Here is an 18,443-nt window from a genome sequence, read left to right as displayed (position 1 = left end):
TATAAATATACATATACAATTATCATACTTAACAGCCATAAAAACATTCCAAAACTTCTCGCGGCCTTTAACCATTCGTTCAACCTTAGTTATTTACATACTTGTATACAACAAAATCAACCCAACATGTACAACCAAATAACCTATTTCTCATCTCTAAATGAACATGACTATAAGTCATCGAACTCAAAACTATAAAAATTCATAAATCTAAGTAGTGGAACTAGATGATAATTTGATGCAGTGGTAGACTAGACTCGTGTAGGCTAGGCACCGAGAACTCTTCTGCTACCTGGAGGGAAAGAAAACATAGAAAAGGGTGAGCTGGAAAACCCAGTGAGTGTCTAGTTTAAAATAGTAATGTTTGTAAATATTTATAAGCAATTTAAGATTAGAAATATATTTCTATAGACTTAAGAATAATTCCCAAACTCAAAGTTCACAAATCATGCTTAAAAGATCAATAAGTTCAATAAACCTTAGAAACATAGTAAATCATTCTCATACTTTCATCATCCATAACATCACATTAAACCTGTACCCTAAGCCTTAGTTAAGGTAGAATAAGGTCAATACGCTTAACGTCGTCAACCTTAGTAGATGTAGAGTAAACTCGAAACATTCAGCATCAATATCTCTCATACGTGCAGGTAGAATGCCTCCAAAGGGCTTAGCACCTCTTCACATGATGCAACGCCTCTATATATGCTAGGGTGGGTCCCAAAGACCTATAACATACTTAGATACTGGTCTTCTTGTTTACCTTCTTCTATTCTTCAGTATCAAGAATCTTATTAACCATACACAGGGTACAAAGCATAATGGTTTGAAAATTATTCCTTAAAAACATTAGATTTCATAAACATCACTCATACATCATTCTTTTAGCTTATATAAACCATTAACAACCTTCTTAAGCAAATCTACAAACATTCTATGGGTAAAAAATCATGGAAAACAAATTCCTTTCCTTTACAAGCATTTTATTTAGAAAACAAACCATAACAATTCAAAATATGGAAATCATATTCAAAACCATAGCATACTTAGATAAATAACTCATTTTCAAAAGAAATATTAGTCATAAACCATAAAAGAGTTTACTTTAAAAAAAAAAAAACATGTGTCACTCACAGTCCATTGCTAACTCCCTTAGGTTATTCCCCTGGGCATACATGGGTCTTTAGGCCACTTTAATCATTGTTTGGCTGGAAAATTAGATCATGAACCCTTGGTTATTCCCTAAGTAATTCATTAGGTCTAATAATTCTTAAATTATCTCAAATATCCTTAAAATCATTTTGAAGTCCATACCTATGCATTTTATAGCCAAAAATCCAAGAAAACCTTTAATAGACTCAAAACCAAAATGGAAACTAACTAAGACAAGTCAATGGGTAGCTGGGTGCACAACGAAGGTAGGGTGTGGGTGAAGGACGCACGCACAAAGTACGTTGATGGGTGGTAACTCACGCACAGAGGCGTTGAGTGCACACATAGGTGAGAGCGTGCGACCATTGGACACTTGATGTTCAGTGTCGAGCGTTCACTAACGAGGCGTGTTGATAGGCATTGAGAGTATGCGAGTGTGAGCAATGTTAGATGCATGGTAGCTGTGGAATGTGTGCGGCTGGTGCACGCATAACAAGGCACAAGTTATGCACGAGGCATTGAGTGCTACACGATGCACCCACCTAGTTCTCACAGGTTGGTCTTCTTCAACTTCCAATTGACAGCTCTCTTCTTAAACCCTGGCTTTCCGATTGTAATTCTAATTCATTTTTCTATTGGGATTGGTGTCCTAATTCTCTCGGAGTATCGTTGTTTTGTAAAGATACACATTGTTTAATGAATAAAATAAGTGTTATTTAATTTTGGCATTTACTTATATCCAATAAACAAAGCTTCTTGGTTATCTTATGTGAACTTAAGCATGTATATGTCATATACAAGTGGATCATGCCTTAAATGATAACCTAAATAGGTCCGTAGTATAAGGATTAAGGTGAATAAAATAAGTGTTATTTAATTCTGACATTTACTCATATCCAATAAACAAAGCTTCTTGGTTATCTTATGTGAACTTAAGCATGTATATGTCATATGCAAGTGGATCATGTCTTAAGTGATAACCTAAATAGGTCTGTAGTATAAGGATTAAGGTAAAATACCTGATCTTGGTGACACTACGAATACGACCCACTTTGTAGAAGTTTGCAAGTGTTGTAAACTGTTACAGAGGGTAGATCCTGATCATTCATGTGGAGATGTGCGAGCGGGGGTGTCCTATGCAAAGAGTTTATATAAGACCTAGACCACAAGATGACTAGACTCTATATATAATGCCGTTGATACTAGAGACTTGCATCTCACCTAAACGACCATAGGTGACATGATAACTTGTAGAAATACAAGTTATTTATGCTGTTTTATTTAGATATTGCGGCAAAAAGAGAGGAAAGTTGCGTCGATAGTATAAGAATTGGCTGAGAAATACGAAAATTATAAAATATCGTGAACGTATCCACTAACCCCATTGCGATGGTGAAATAGAATGTTCCAATCTCTGTTTTGCAGGAAATAGGTCACCGCATGCGTTAATGGCTCGAGGATAAAATGTACAATGCATCTACATCGCATGCGCCAATCGATCAAGAACGATAAAATGATCAACACAATGGCGGCGCATGCGACGATCGATCATGAACTCTAGCGATCAATGCATTTCAACCGCATGCGGTAATCAAGAAAACAACAACGCATGCGACGATCGATCGAAGATGTGAAGAGCAACGCATTCGCTGATGATGTTAACAAATGTACAACTTGCTGTTGTACGATTCTGACAGATTGATCGTGGAGCATAGAGGAATTTTCTATTACGCCATGGCAGGAATTATCAGAATTATACAGTGGGACCACCAATACGAAGAGCCAAGGTCTTGTCTATAAATAGCATCCTTGAATTCATTGCAAAGAAGGCTGGTCTGAAGAGACTTTACAGAGAAAAACCGAGAGAACGACAAGACAAGGCTGAAAAGTGAGTCTCGAGCAAGGAATTCTTCCGATTCCCAAAGCTGAAGCTTTATGAAAGAGGTCACTTCCTACCGGGAAAGCAAGCTTGAGAGGGAGGCTTTCCTCTCCACTTCATCCATATGCCGGCAAGCACAACGTCTCCGATCAGGATCTGTGTCAAGACATTGACACTCTTTCCATATTTGTTTCTATTATTTAATTCATCTTCTGTGTTCATCTTCTTTAATCTTTCATTCACAATCACGTATCAAACACTTATCTTTAGATTTAAATGCTATTATCGTCATCATTATCATCTTTCTGTCCCTTTCCATACATTCATCATCCATTTTCTCCATGATGTGTTCATAATCCCCTGGGTAAAAAGGAAGAATTAAACGAGTGAGTTAATCTGTGTTAAGGTAATCGACTAAGTTTAGCTAAAGCATGATCAACGACATTTTCACCTGTGAGAGCAGAAGTGAAGATGTTATTATGCCTATCGAGAGAGGGTTGGAAGAATGCGTTAACTAAAGCGAGATGTATTTCCAGAGATGGAAACAACCTTGCATTCGTGACATTCATCTCTGTTTCACCATAAACGTATAGGAACACGGCCGATCACTGAAAGGTGTAAGCCAAGGGAAAGCGGAACCTTAGTTGCTTCCTTAACGCGATTGACGAACTTGCAATGTCCTTTCTCTCTACTCATTCTCTTTCTGCTTCATTCACAAGACTTGCCATCACATTCATTAAATTCTTTTGTACAAATTCACAGCCAGTCCTCACCCTGTATCATAGTAGTTTAGAAATTTATTTACAACGCATTTTATTTTGAACGCAATTTATATTTTCTGCACAACCAAATTGTTTATTCTTTATGATAACCGGTCGTATATACCACATTAGTATCGCATCTAACGACAACAATCCCTTTGTTCAACCTCGGATCATTCTGAGAAACTTGCGTTGGAATTATACTTGGTTCCAGCTCAAGGAAACTTGTGACACGTACTACATCATCGCATACTACGAGCATATCACTATCAACGCATACATTTAGAACGTAGTATCGCAAAGTATCTTTATCGCAAAGCACTTGAGCGCATGGCACAACATCACACTTTCATTCATCAGCGCAATAGATAAAGAAAAGAATATTAAATTTTGGTCAACAAGTTTATGGCAACATGAGCTTGTATGATTCTTTCTTTCATCAGTAGTGTGCATAAGCGATACAATACAATAACACAGCATAATAACATTCCATTTGTATCCTTACAAGTTTATGGCACCATTTTCGGGGACATAAACTTGTAAGGATACGAATGGAATGTTATTATGCTATGTTATACTTAGAATTCTCATTCTTAGTTTTTAACTGAACGAACTCCTTCACTGAAGATGGCCCTCGGTATTTATAAAGCTTCAGAGTGAAAATCTTCTTTTCTCTTATGATTGCACTGATGGAATGACATTAATTCTCTATCTGATGCGCCGAATATTTGTCACCGAAAAGTTGAGTGTAGTTGCTGCAGTAGGTCGTTAACGGCTTGTCAACTTAATTCGGAATCGACATCATCAGTTTTCTGTCCCATTATGATTTATTATGATTTTCACACAGATGCGCCCACCATGATGCGGCGGCTCTATGCGGCCATCTTCTCGAGCAGATTTTCGAATGCAAATGATCACATAGCCTTGTAGTCGCAATCTTGAGTTTCGTGAGTGCAAACGATCGCATAGCCTTGAGGTCGCAATCTCTTATGCGTTAATTTCCTCGGATCGCATTTCCGCCTTGCGTCAATGCATTTTCCTGTGCAAAAATACATAATTAACTGTTTTAATGCGATGGACGCATGCGATCGCAATGTTGTGAACTTAATGCTTTTGGACGCAATATTGTATATTTTTATCATCGCAATCCTGCATTGTTTCATGACTTTGCGTTGTACTAACGTGCATTTCTTCCCGTTATCAATAGGTCCATAATATTTATAGCTGCCATGTCAAGCCTTTCATATTTTCAACATTTGAAAGTTACAAAAATTAGCTCTTATTATGAACTTGCAGAGAAGGGAATAATTTAAACCACCTCGTGCCCAGTTTCTTACTAAATACCAATAAGTAGTATAGTTACATGGTCTTGTGACAAAATTTTAATTAGTACGTAGATCGATCTATTGATTATTTTATTTATTTATCTTTTTATTTCAATAATTTTACTTGATTTTTTTCTACTTGATATTTTTTTTTTAGGTTGATGGACTACCAATGCATGCAACGTCTTGACCATAACACAATTAAGTTGGAGTTATTTTGATTTTTAATATAGACATCTTTTGTAATTTATAAAGTTTGTGTTTTGTTTCATCTCCAAGTCTAGTACTAATTACTACATCTCTCTTTTATTGGATTATATGAAGTTTGTATGAATGCTTATTTAGATATATATACATTTTGATTATATTTATTTTATGGATTATATGACTTATAATTTGTATCGCATGAGATACGATAATGACATTATGAACAAATGTAATAATAACCTTCAAGAAAGCTGTCAAAAATTTATAAATGCTACTAATACGAAAAGCAATGAAATTTTGTAGGTGTATTATAGTTTTCATTAAATAAATTTTGTAGGGGTGGAAATCCTTAGAAATAGAGAACAGGGAACTTTATGTATAAGCCAACATGATTGTAGCATAAAGATCCTAAAGAGATTCAATGTGTTTGAAGCTAAACCTGTCAATATCCTTTTAACCTAGCATTTCAAACTATTTGCTGAAAATTCTTCTAATGAGGATGATGAATATCATCTAAACTATATGTCATAGGTACCATATTCTCACGTGGTTGGCAGCTTGATGTATCTGATAATCTTATCTAGGCTTGATCTATCTTATGCAACTAGTTTGGTAAGTAGGTACATGGCTAATCGTGGAAAGAGGAACTGGGAAACCACAAAATGGATCCTAAGATATCTCAAAGGGTCTCAACAAGCTAAACTAACGTAAAAACAATCTAAACATGAACCATATGAGATCTATGGGTATATTAATTTAGACTATGGAGGAGATTTAGATTGGAGAAGGTCTCTAACAAAGTATATTTTCCTATTTAGAAACAACCTAATGAGTCAGAAAGTCAAACTTCAATCTATAGTGGCTCTTTCCTCCACTGAAGCGGAATATCTATACCTCTATCAAAAGCAACCAAAGAAGCCCTATGGCTCAAAGGCCTCTTAAATGACTATGGAATTACACAAGAAAATAGTAAGAATATACAGTGATAGCAAAAGTGCAATACATTTGTCAAAGAATCAAAACAGCAGAACCAAGCACACTCGACATCAAATTTCATTTTATACGAGATCAAACAGAGAAGAGAGAAATTGAAGTTTCGAAGGTTCATACCTTAGAAAACATTATCGATATGCTGACCAAGCCAATAGCTCGATTGAGGTTTATGCACTACCTCGAGCTGATTGGCTTCACTGAGGCGAACTAAAATAGGACAGAAAAGTGAGTTAGAAATTTTACTAATTTTCATTTCAAATGGAAAATTTGTAGAAGAAAAAATGACCTAAAAGTTATTTGTGTGTGAAATTGAAAATCAGTTAAGGTAGTTTAGTTTATAACAAATCAATGCAGGACTAAAATCTATAAATAGGAGGGATTTAGAATGCAAGTGAGATTCATGCTTATCTGAGATTCATGCTATAAAACTCCTCTGAAATTCTTCAATAAAATTCTTCACTCAATATAGTGGATCTAGTATAATAATCAAACCACTCTAAACTCATGGGGTCAATTCTCTCTTCTTCCCTTCTTTTTATTTTTATTCTTTTACTTTCTTTATTTTCTTCGGTTTTTGCTTCTTTTGTTTCTTTTTTATTTTTTTTCTTTCTTTTCTCCGGTTTTTGCTTCTTTTCTTCTTTCCTTTCCTTTCTCCTTCTTTTTTTTATTTTCTTTCTTCCTCCGGTTTTACTTCTTCCCTTTATTATTTTAATTTTTTTTATTATTTCTTTCTTTATCCAGTTTTTGTTTCTTTCCCTTCTTTTTTCTTTTTTCTTTTCTTTTCTTTCTCCGATTTTTCATTCTTCCTTTTTTATAAAAAATTTCTTTCCTTTCTCTAGTTTTTGCTTCTTATTTTTTTTTATTTTTTATTTTTTTTAATTTTCTTTCATTTATCCAATTCTTGCTTCATTCTTTTCTTTTCATAAGAATTATGAGACTGAGTTTCATACCTAAGACTTGAAAGTATCTAATTCATAAGTGACCTAACACCAACAAGCCAATCATCAAATTCGATTATTATAATGAAACACTAAATATAAATAGCAAATGGAAACAAATTTGAAAGAAATTATTTTTTCTAGTCCACAAATTTGGACCATTTTTGGAAACATTTCTTGAAAGTTTGAAATAAGAAACGAGAATAGTTATTAGACAAGTTTATTTCTCAATTTGAGAAACAATGAACGATATCAAACATGGCAATTGTTTTTTTCCTTTTTATAGAACTTTAAGATTATGATGTCTATCAGAAATAAACTTGAAAAAATGGCATATAAGATTAAGTTCTCCCTCTCTCTCTCGATTTTCATCATCTTACTGAGAAACCCTTTCCTTTCTCCTTCATTTTTGATGAACTTTGATTGTTAAAATTTTAGGTGAATCAAGCATGCAACACTTGAATCATGAAGAGAAGGGGAAGAAGAAAAGAAGATGTATAGTGGTTTGATTTATTACAACTTACATCCACTTTCAAAGCATTCAGCTGTCAAGGATTTTATTTCAAGATAAGTCTTTGTTTCTTTATACATAATACATGCATTTTTCTTCTCTTTTTCTTCTTTTTTTATAAGAGTAATGGTTTACAAAAGAGTTAGTTAAAAAGTAACTAACTAAAATTTCCTTTCCTTTTGTTACAGGTTCTTACATGATTCAGTTGAGAAGCAAAAATGTTTCACAGAGAATAACAAATCTCCACCTAGAAATAATTTTGACTTTTGAAGTTTCTTACTCTTCTGGTATGTTATTTCTCGTTCTGATATACTATATTGAGTTGATTTAGGTAGTGCTTGAATTTAGCTTTTGCTATTGATTTAGTTAAGAAGTTTGTTGCATTGTATTCTGTTTTTACCTTTGTCACTGTCACTGAGCCTTTTTCAATTACATCTCCGACAAAGTGTAATTTTACATCTATATGCTTGGATCTGTCATGAAATGGTCGATTCTTAGTTAGGTGAATTGCACTTTGATTGTCACAAAGTAGCTCTACCTCTGGTTGTTCATACAATAGCTTAGCAGTTAATACCTATAGTCATAGTGCTTCCTTAACAACCTCTAATGTAGTTATAAACTCTTTTTTGATGGTTGAGAGAGCAACCATTGATTGCAAATTAGACTTCCAGCTGATCATATTGCCTCCAAATAGGAAGGCAAACCCAGTGAGAGACCTTCTTCTGTCTAGATCACCTGCAAAATCTGAGTCCACATAACCTTTAAGCACCAACTTAGTGGAATTAGGGAATTTATAGAGTAAACTGTTGGAATGGTGTCCTAAATCTCCTTGTAATCTTTTAGTTTGTAAAATTTGTATAAATATATTGTCGTTAATATAATAAGTGTTATTTTATAAGCATATACTCATTCCAATAAACTAAGATCTGAAGTTATTTCATGTCATTTAAACAAGTATGTAGAGAAATACAGGTGGATCTTGTTTAAATAATAACCTAAACGGTCTGTAGTAGATGGATAAGGTTGGGTACCTTGTCCTGGTGACACTACGGATAAGACCCACTTTGTAGGTGTTACAAGTATTGTAAAGTGCTACAAATGATCTAATCCTGATCATTTATGGGGAGATATGCGAGCGGGGTTATCCTATACAAAGAGCTAATATAAGACCGGACCATGAAATGATAATCTCTTTAAATAACGCCGTTAATAATAGAGACTTACATTTCACTAGGATGACCATAGGTGACATGACATGAATTCTGAGTGAGTTGTGAACTCCTGCTAATGAAGGCGGTCCTTTGATTTGTATGACTAGGGAGTTGGGAACTCATCTACACAAGACGAAATTCACACCTTCCCCAATGTAGGGGCAAGTAGATAAATTGCCCTCTTAGAGTCTGATTCCGGGTCTTGAACATAGTGGCCATACCCTCTCTTGGCCCGAGAGAACTTGGTCATAGTGGAACTATGATTTACTGCCCATTAGAGGAATCAATAGTACTTAAGGAGTTAGATGTAACTATAGGGGTAAAACGACCCAGCTATACTTACAAGCAATTTGTAAAAGGTCATCGCACTGTTGATTGGTTATATTCAAGGGACACATAAATTTATCCGTAGTGCGAATAGTGTAGCTGTTAGTCTTTAGTGGAGTAATCGATAGTTAACGGATGTTGGGTAATTTAATTAAAGAGTTTAATTATTTATCTTAGTACCATTGGAGCTTCAATCTACAGGTCCATAAGGTCCCCACTATAGCTCAACCAGATTTAATTTTTGGATTAATTTGAAGTGCTAAAATTAACTAAGGAAATTAATTATATATGATACAATTAATTAAAATATATTGATACATTATGAGAGGAATTTAAATATGATTCAAATACCAATTATATGAATGAGATTCATGTAATTAAATATAAATATGATTTACATTGAGAGGAATAAAACATTTGGATATGATCCAAATATGATTTATATGGAGGAGAGTCAGATAAATGAATTTAATATAAATGTGATTTATATTAAATGTCATGTATAATTAAGAGAGAATAAAATCTAAAGTTTATGTTGTATTTGATACAATATAAAACTATAGGCTATATGTTATATACAATATAACATATAGTGTATATATAGTAAAGTAGTTATTATATATTCTCTTTTATTAATTTATTTGAAATTAATAAAAGGGAAGGAGTTATAACTCCCTCCCATTATTCTCTCAATAACTAACTTGTGATAAAATAAGTTAAGAGATCATCTTCTTCCAGGATTCATACACACAGAGAAGTTTTATTTAAGAGAAAGGTTCTTTAGAAAAAAAAACTTCCCTCTCATCCTCTCCATCTCCTTCCCTCTTCCTAAGACTCAAGCAAAGCCCACAACTCTTGCTTGAGTCTTTGAATCCCAAAAGTGAATACAGAGAGTTCTCGACTGGTAGTGTCCGTGCGTGAAGAAGGAGATCTGAGAAGAAAGAGTTTTGTTCGTGGCTAGTACAAGGGATTACTTGAAGAAAGGTTCTTCAAAGGTGGGGTTTCTTGAAACCTATTTTTCATCTAATAGCATATTATAATTTAATGTTAAATGCATATCTTTTGTATGTTTACTGTAAATTTTGTATTCAATAATTAATGGAATCTGGAGGGTTCGCTTCTGCTCAAGAATCTCCTCACGTCGAGTTCCCTTTATAAACCTCTATTTATGCTTCCAACTAGGTAACAAAAGACCCATTTAGTTTCTATTTAGTTGCTTCCTAGTGGGTTTTCACTGGATTGCTCATGTATCTACTAATCAAGCTTGAGCTTGAGCTAAATCTGGTCTTGTACAGACCATTAGATGCATTAGATTGCTAGTTGCACTTAAGTAGGGAACTTTATTCATTTTCTGAATATCCTCTTCAAGCTTAAGAGAATCTTTAATAGAGAGCTTGAAGTGTTGTGCCAGGGGTGTACCAATAGCCTTAGCATTCAACATGTTGAATTTAGTTAGGATTCTTCTAGTGTAGTCACTTTGAGAGACAAAGAATTCTCCCTAAGATCTTCATCTTTCAATGAGCATCCCTAGAATCTTGTTAGTTGGACCTGAGTCTTTCATCTCGAATTCAGAACCTAGTCGTTCTTTAATTTGATTTACTTCTTCTATATCTCTCCCTACAATGAGCATATCATCAATATACAGTTGTAAGTAAACTAGGTTTCCATCTTTAGCTTTTCTGTAGAACACACAAGCATCATACTGACTTCTAATAAAGTTAATTTTGTTCATGAACTCATTAAAGCACTTGTACCAACATCTTGGTGCTTGTTTGAGGCCATAATTGATTTGTTCAGTTTGCATAATAGGTTTTCTTTGCCTTCAACTTCAAAACCCATGGGCTGATCCATGTAGATTTCTTCATCTAACTTTCCATGTAGAAAAGTTGTTGTCACATCCATCTACTCAGGTTCATAGTTCTCACAAGCCACAATTGCAAGTAGCAATCTGATTGAGATGTATTTGACTACATGAGAGAAAATTTTTGTATAGTCTAGGCCTTCTTTCTTTGAATCCCTTGGCAACTAGTGTTGCCTTGAATTTTACTCTTTCAAGGATGTTTTAACTAGTTTCTTCTTGAAAATCCATTTACAGGGGATGGATTTTTTATTTGAGGGTGGAGGTATTTGTTGGGGATGATGCCCTAAACTCTCGCGTCATGTAATTTGTAAACAAAGTTTTGAACAAATGTTAGTGATGTATAATATATGATATTTTCTTCACTTTTGTCTATGAACATTAGATGTTTTATTTTCTTTACCACAAACCAATAAACTAAGATCCATGGTTGTCATTTGTAACTTAAGCATGTATGTAGAGACATACAGGTGGATCATGTCTTAAGTGATAACCAACATGGCCTGTAGCATATGGATATATGAGGGAAACCTTATCCTGGTAACGCTACGGATGTGGCTCTCTTTGTAGACTAGTTACAATTGTTGTGACTTGCTACAAATGGTCTGGTCTTGATCATTCATGTGGGGACATGCGAGTGGGGTCGTCCTATACAAAGAGTTTGTATATGACTTGACCATGAAATGTTATAGTCTCGTTATATAACACCGTTCATGACAGAGACATCACTTCACTAGGATGACCATATGTAACATGACCTCAATCCTGACTGAGTTGGGAACTTCCGCCTTTAAGGGCGGTCCTTTGATTTGCATGGGTGCGAGTGGCCAGATCGCCGACTCAAATCTATCACTTTGGGTATTCTCTGATTTGGGAGCTGGGAAGTTAACTACATAAGATGGAATTCACTCCTTCCCCGAAGCAAGGATAAGTAGATAGATTGCTCCCATAAGGGTTGATCCCCGGGCTTGAACAATGTGACACCACACACCTTCTCATGGCCCAAGAGGTGTCCACACATATTAGGACTATGTTGTATTGTTCATTAGAAGGATCAGTGGTACTTAAGAAGTTAGATGTAACTACAGAAGCAAAACGGTAAATTGGCCCAGCTGGTACTTACGAGCATTTGTGAAGGGTTATCATATTGTTGATTGGTTATATTCGATGGACACAGAAATATATCTGTGCTGAGAAAAGTGTAACTATCGATCTTTAGTGGAATGTCTGGTAGTTAACAGATGGTGGATCTCGTGACTAAAGAGTTTAGTCAGCTATTCACGTACCATTGGAGGGGAAAAGGAATATGATATAAATATGATTTATATCTAGTGGAAGAGAAAAGAACTATGGTTAATGTATTGCATATGATGTGATATTAAACCATAAGTTAATGAATATAATGTGATTATATTAATTATTTTTAATTGGACAATTATAGGATAATTATGCCGGCATTTTCTCCGTAACTGTGTGATAATGGGTTGCTTGCAGTTTTCGTAACCGGAGAATAAAATGAAAATCGTTTTCATTTTGCAAAGATATCAGTCATTCGCTCACGTTTTAGTGTATACTGCAGATTGCATAGCAAATCGAGAGCCTACACGATAGCTCAACGTTTCTACACGATCGTATACACGCGTGCTTCTTTCTAAACAATCGCATATGATTTGCTAAATGATCTTCTAGCTCTTTCCTAAACGATCGCGTTACCGGGCATTTACTAAACGATCGTCTATACGATCACGGCCTATTTACTAAATGATCGTGTACCTTCTAAACAATCAAGCATCGTCTATATGATAGACATCAGCCTTCTCCCATTTGCTTGGTCGTGGAATGTGATCTTCTCTTCCTCCTTCCTTCTGCCAAATCCAACAGAGCTCACGCCTCCTAGATTCTCACATCGAGAATAATGAGGGTTCTAAGTGGTGTCCTCTCCATTGTTGTGTTCGTGTGGAGGCTGTTCGTGGGTAGACGATCGTGATTTGGTGAACGACTGAAGTGGACGTTCTCAGCGAGAGCAAAGGGAGTAGTTCGTTTAGAGAGAACGAGTTTTCTGTGAAGTAGGGTTCTTCAAATTGTACGTATTTCTTGTTCTTTTATTTTTTAATTTTGAAAGCATGCCTGTAATTAACTATAAAATGTATATCTATTCTATTTAGATTGTGAATGTGGTAATTTTGTCACAATGAGTTTGAAATAATCTCGCTTCCGCTCAGAGGTACTCTTGTATAAGAGTTCCTTCAATTGGTATCAGAGCCAGGTTCTGATATTCCAAATTCATTGATGCAAATAATTGCATTTACTTTCTCGGTGGGTAAAGTATGTCTGCTCTCTGTTTAAGCATTAAATAGTTTATGGATGTGGGATTAATGGAGTTTTCTGGGATGAAGCCTCTGGTTGTCTAAATTCTTTTATTTGTCAAGTTAATTGTAAGGGCCCCTGTGTTTTTGGGCAAATTAACTGCTATCGAATCTGTAATTTCAAAGTTGATTGAGTATGTGTGTGAAACCTGGATTTCTATTTTCCTTACTTAAGCAAGTGATAAAAGGAATTAACTAAGTGAAAGTTAAATTCTAAGTTAAGAGGAAGGAAATTTCTAAGTGTTAAGTAGATTTTTCTTTGAATAAATTAAGTTGAGCTTTAATTGGTAAAATTGTGATGAAATTTGTTTAATAAGTAGGATGATGAAACAACTAGTGTAGAATGGGGATTCGAAAAGAAAAATATGGATTTGAGTTGGAAAGTTGGGGCAAAATAATAAGTAGATTGAACTAGTGTGGAATAATATGGAAATTAAGTTTGGAAAATTTGGGGAAACTTCAGTTAAGTATGGAGAAATTAGGTGATGTGGGTTATGGCTGAAGGACAGAGAAAAATTGGCTAAGTATGGAAAATTTATGTGAAATGTGTGTTATGCACAAAGCACTGGAAGGCAAGTGACTAGTGGCACAATCGTGTAGAAATTGCACGGAGACAAACAATGTTCACAGTAGCTAAGAGCGAGATCGTTGAGAGTGAGATCAGCGACATCGTTGAGAGCGAGATCATTGAGAGCAAGATTTTGAGTGAGAGAAAGAGTGAGATTGGAGAGAGCAAGACCAGCGAGAAAGCTGGAGAGAGCGAGACCAGTGAGAAAGTTGGAGAGAGCAAGAGTGGAGAGAAAAAGAGAAAGCTGGAGAGAGCGAGAGAGAGAGCAAGATTGGAGAGAGCAAGACCAGTGAGATTGCTGGAGAGAGCGAGCGAGACCATCGAGAAAGTGGGAGAGAGCGACACTGTTGAGAGTGGAGAGAGTGACACTGCCGAGAGCGGAAAGAGTGAGAGCGCCTATGCGTTAGCCTTGCTTTGTCCGATTCGAACGTCACACATCGAATTGATACCAAACTTATCCATCAATGTTTTTGGGACAATCGAGGAATTAGTTTATACCAGCTTGGTATCCAGTATAAGTTTCTGGGAAGGTTAAAGAGTTAACTGGTACCAGTTTGGTATCAGAACAAAGGTTTACGTAAAACTTAGGAAAAGGTTGAGTGTAAAGTCTAAATTGGTACAAGCTTGGTATTAAAGGATGGGTTATACATAAGTTTGGGAAAGATTTAAGCTAGCTTAGTACTAAAACATAAGACTTTGGGTGAAAGAGAGAGTTCATGCATTAGATTAAGTCCCATAGATAAGTCCCTAACATGTGTACCTAATAATTAGACAAAGATGCTGAGAAGAAGTGGCAAGCGGAGCAAGCAGACTGAGGAGAGGAATGTTAACCCTACCAGCGGAGGTCCTGAAGTTAGACGGGACCTAGATCTGAAGGGAAAAAGAGTTAGAAACTCAGTAGAACAGGAGGCAACTTCTGAAAACGAGTCTAGTACACCAAAAGTAGATGTAGAATCCCAGATGGAGGATCGAGTATTCGATAGAATCAATCAAAGATTAGCGGCGAGTGTAGGATTGATTCAAAATGATCCAGAAAAGAAGTTCGGAGTCAAGAGGCTGAAAGCTTTAAAAGCCACGACGTTCGATGGAACCACAGATCCATTAGATGCTGAAATTTGGTTGGATTTGATTGAGAAGTGTTTTAAAGTTAGAGATTCCTTGAAGACCGTAAGGTCGAGTTAGTGGCATTCTTGCATCTAAAAGGGGCTGAGAAGTGGTGAAAAGTGATTGAGGTTAGAAGGAGTAGTTCAGAAACTATGACTTGGTCTGAGTTTAGACAAGTATTTCAGGATAAATACTACCCTAGTTCTTTTAGAGATGCGAAGAGGGAGGAATTCCTTAGGCTAACTCAGGGAGTAATGACGGTTGCTGAGTATGAGCAAATATTTACTGAGTTATCTTAGTATGCCCTTTCGATCATCGCGGAAGAGAATGAGAGGTGTAGGAGATTTGAGAGTGGCCTGTACACCTGTTACCTCTACATCTAATTGGGTGAGTTTCACTAAGTTAGTTGAGACCGCCATCCGAGTACAGCGGGGTGTAGCGAAGGAGGATGAACTTCAACCAGGAGAAGGACAGTTTAGAATGCCTGGAGAAATGAGAAGTAAAAAAATTTGACCCCCGTTCTCTGGACAGTCGGGTATAAGGAGCTTTGGAGGTATGAACCAACAAAGTTCAAGTCGTAAGAGGTCAAGACCTGTAGCTGGATTGAGTGGTAGATCGGTATCAGGTCGCGCTAGCGAGTCAGTAGCTAGTACGGGGAGGAAACCGCTGTGTGTAAACTGTGGTAAACCTCATACAGGGGTATGCTACGGTAATAGGAATGTGTGTTTCCAGTGCGGACAAGCTGGGCATTTAAGGAGAGATTGTCCTCAGCTAAGTCGTGGAACACAAAATGAACAAAGACAAGGAACACAGACGGTAAACCAATCTAGAACGACCGAAACTAGAGGTAAGGGATCCGATGTAGCTAAGCAGAAAAGGGTAGTTGAACGGCCCCAACAGCAACCGCAGCAGCAGCGGGGTAGAATGTACGCTATGACACACCAGGAAGCGGAAGAGGCTTCAGATATCGTAACTGGTACGATAACTTTATGTAACTAATCCGCTTATGCATTATTTGATCCCAGTGCTACATACTCATTCATATCTAGTATGTGTGCATTACATATATATAAAATACCTGAACGTATGGATGAGGAATTATTTATCTCTACGCCTGTAGGAGATACTCTAGTGGTACATGAGTATTATAGGAATTGTGAAGTAATTCTTGGATACCAAAGTTTTTGGGTCGACTTGATTCTATTAGAATTATTAGAAGTTGATATTATCTTAGGTATGGATTTCCTGAGTAAACACTATTCCACTATGGATTGCTTTAGAAGAGAAATAGTATTTAGGAAACTCGGTGAAAAAGAAATAACTTTGGTAAGAAGTAAAAGAATACTCCCAGGAAGTTTAATATCAGCAGTAAAAGCTAGAAAACTGTTGAGTAAAGGATGTGAAGCTTATTTAGCATTTGTAATAGTTTCCAAAGATAAGAAACTAAAACCTAAGGATGTACCTGTAGTACAAGAATTCTTAGATGTGTTCCCTGAAGAATTACTAGGCTTACCGGCTGATAGGGAAGTGGAATTTACTATTGAGTTAATTCCTGGTACTGCACCTATATCCCAAGCACCATATAGGATTGCCCCAACAGAGTTGAAAGAGTTAAAAATTCAATTACAGGAACTTATGGATAAGGGGTACATTCGACCTAGTGTATCACCTTGGAGAGCGCCAGTCTTGTTTGTTAGGAAGAAAGACGATACTCTTAGATTATGCATAGATTATAGACAGTTGAATAAAGTGACCATTAAGAATAAGTACCAATTGCCTCGTATAGATGATCTCTTCGATTAGTTAAGGGAGCAACGGTGTTCTCTAAGATAGATTTGAGGTTAGGCTATGACTAGTTGAAGGTGAAAGACACAGATGTTCATAAAACTGCATTCAGAACTAGATATGTACATTTTTAGTTCCTAGTAATGCCGTTTGGATTGACAAATGCTCCTACGGTATTTATGGACTTGATAAATAGGATATTCCATTCCTATCTAGATCAGTTTGTGATAGTATTCATAGATGACATACTAGTGTATTCCAGTAGTGCGGAAAAACATAAAGAACATCTAAGGATGGTATTACAAACTTAGGTTATGTCTATTGTTGGTTTCTTTTCGTTTATCACAGTTATCATATCTAACATAATGTTAAAAAATCCACTCAATTTCCTTCTGGATAAGAAAAATATCAATCTAGAGCATGTCCTTATACATTGTGGGAATTAACCACACAAGTTTCATTTCTCCTTCTCGCCACCTCCACCAGCTTTGTATCAAAAAGATATTCAAAGAAAAAAGTTTTAGTATATGGAAAAAAACGTAACTAAATTATGTATTACCATTGATAGCACGTCAGAAGTGAATTAAGGATAAAATTCAATCATAATGAGGAAAAATTGAAAGCCATCTGAAAATACCTCATCTTGTGGAGACGCTGGACATCTCTTCTCTCTTCTTCTTTGCTCGCTTGTGAGTTCCCAACTTTCTCTTAGCCACTTTTAGTGTTCTCTTATCCTTTCCAACTTTAAGAAGCTCGGTGATTCTCTTCTCATATGGGGCAAAGCCAGCAACTTCCCAGATCAAATTCCTCACAAACAAAACTCTTTTGCTACTTTTCTATGGTAACAATCAGAATTCAAGCAAACATTAATCATTTTGTGTCAATTATTTCCATCCACCAACAGCTAAAATAGCTCTGAAAGAAACCAATAGTCCAGAACAAAAGAAGTTCCAATTTGTTTTATATGCAAAATGGTAATATGCATATGGTCAAGACCCTCACAAAGCAGACTCCTTTGCTAGTATTCAACATTATCAATCTAACTGAGCACATGAAGACAATACATAAAAACTTATAAAAGGTAGAGCTAAAATATCATTGAAGGAAACTGATAACAAACCAAACAGTCAAACACAGTCCACATCCGACTTTCAATTCACTTAATGTGAGGAACAAACATTCAAATGTACGATCAAGATCTATCTCCTTGCTTTAGAGCTTTTGTAGAGTATTAAGTTAAGTTCATATAACATAGAATAATTATGTAAGGCCCTAACTATAGAAATAATAGGAGTATTAGTAGAATATTAGTATGGTATTAGTAAGGGGTATAGGGGTAATTAAATGGGAAGTTAGTTACTGAATATTTTTATAAATAGAAGGAGAGTGAGTATTGAGAGGGTGTGAAGAACTTTATGTGAGGATTTCTTAATTGGGAATTTGGGAGAGACTAGCCCT

At 35.8% G+C, this 18,443-nt stretch overlaps 1 long non-coding RNA gene across 2 annotated transcripts; it reads right to left on the bottom strand.

Moving 5' to 3' along the window:
• On the bottom strand, positions 1-18,198 carry LOC150038566 (uncharacterized). Of its 2 annotated transcripts, none has more exons than XR_016527787.1 (3): positions 17,623-18,198; positions 6,435-6,524; positions 1-292 (listed from the first exon to the last, which is right to left on the bottom strand). It is a non-coding gene; the product is annotated as an uncharacterized LOC150038566 (long non-coding RNA). The 2 variants fall into 2 exon arrangements; XR_016527788.1 differs by lacking the exon at positions 1-292 and adding an exon at positions 300-4,831.
• Between the last annotated feature and the right edge of the window lie 245 nt (positions 18,199-18,443).

Source organism: Benincasa hispida, chromosome 1 (assembly GCF_027475165.1).
Source record: "Benincasa hispida cultivar pf3 chromosome 1, pf3_genome.v1.1, whole genome shotgun sequence".
Taxonomy (NCBI): domain Eukaryota; kingdom Viridiplantae; phylum Streptophyta; class Magnoliopsida; order Cucurbitales; family Cucurbitaceae; genus Benincasa; species Benincasa hispida.
This window is presented reverse-complemented; position numbering and strand designations above follow the sequence as displayed.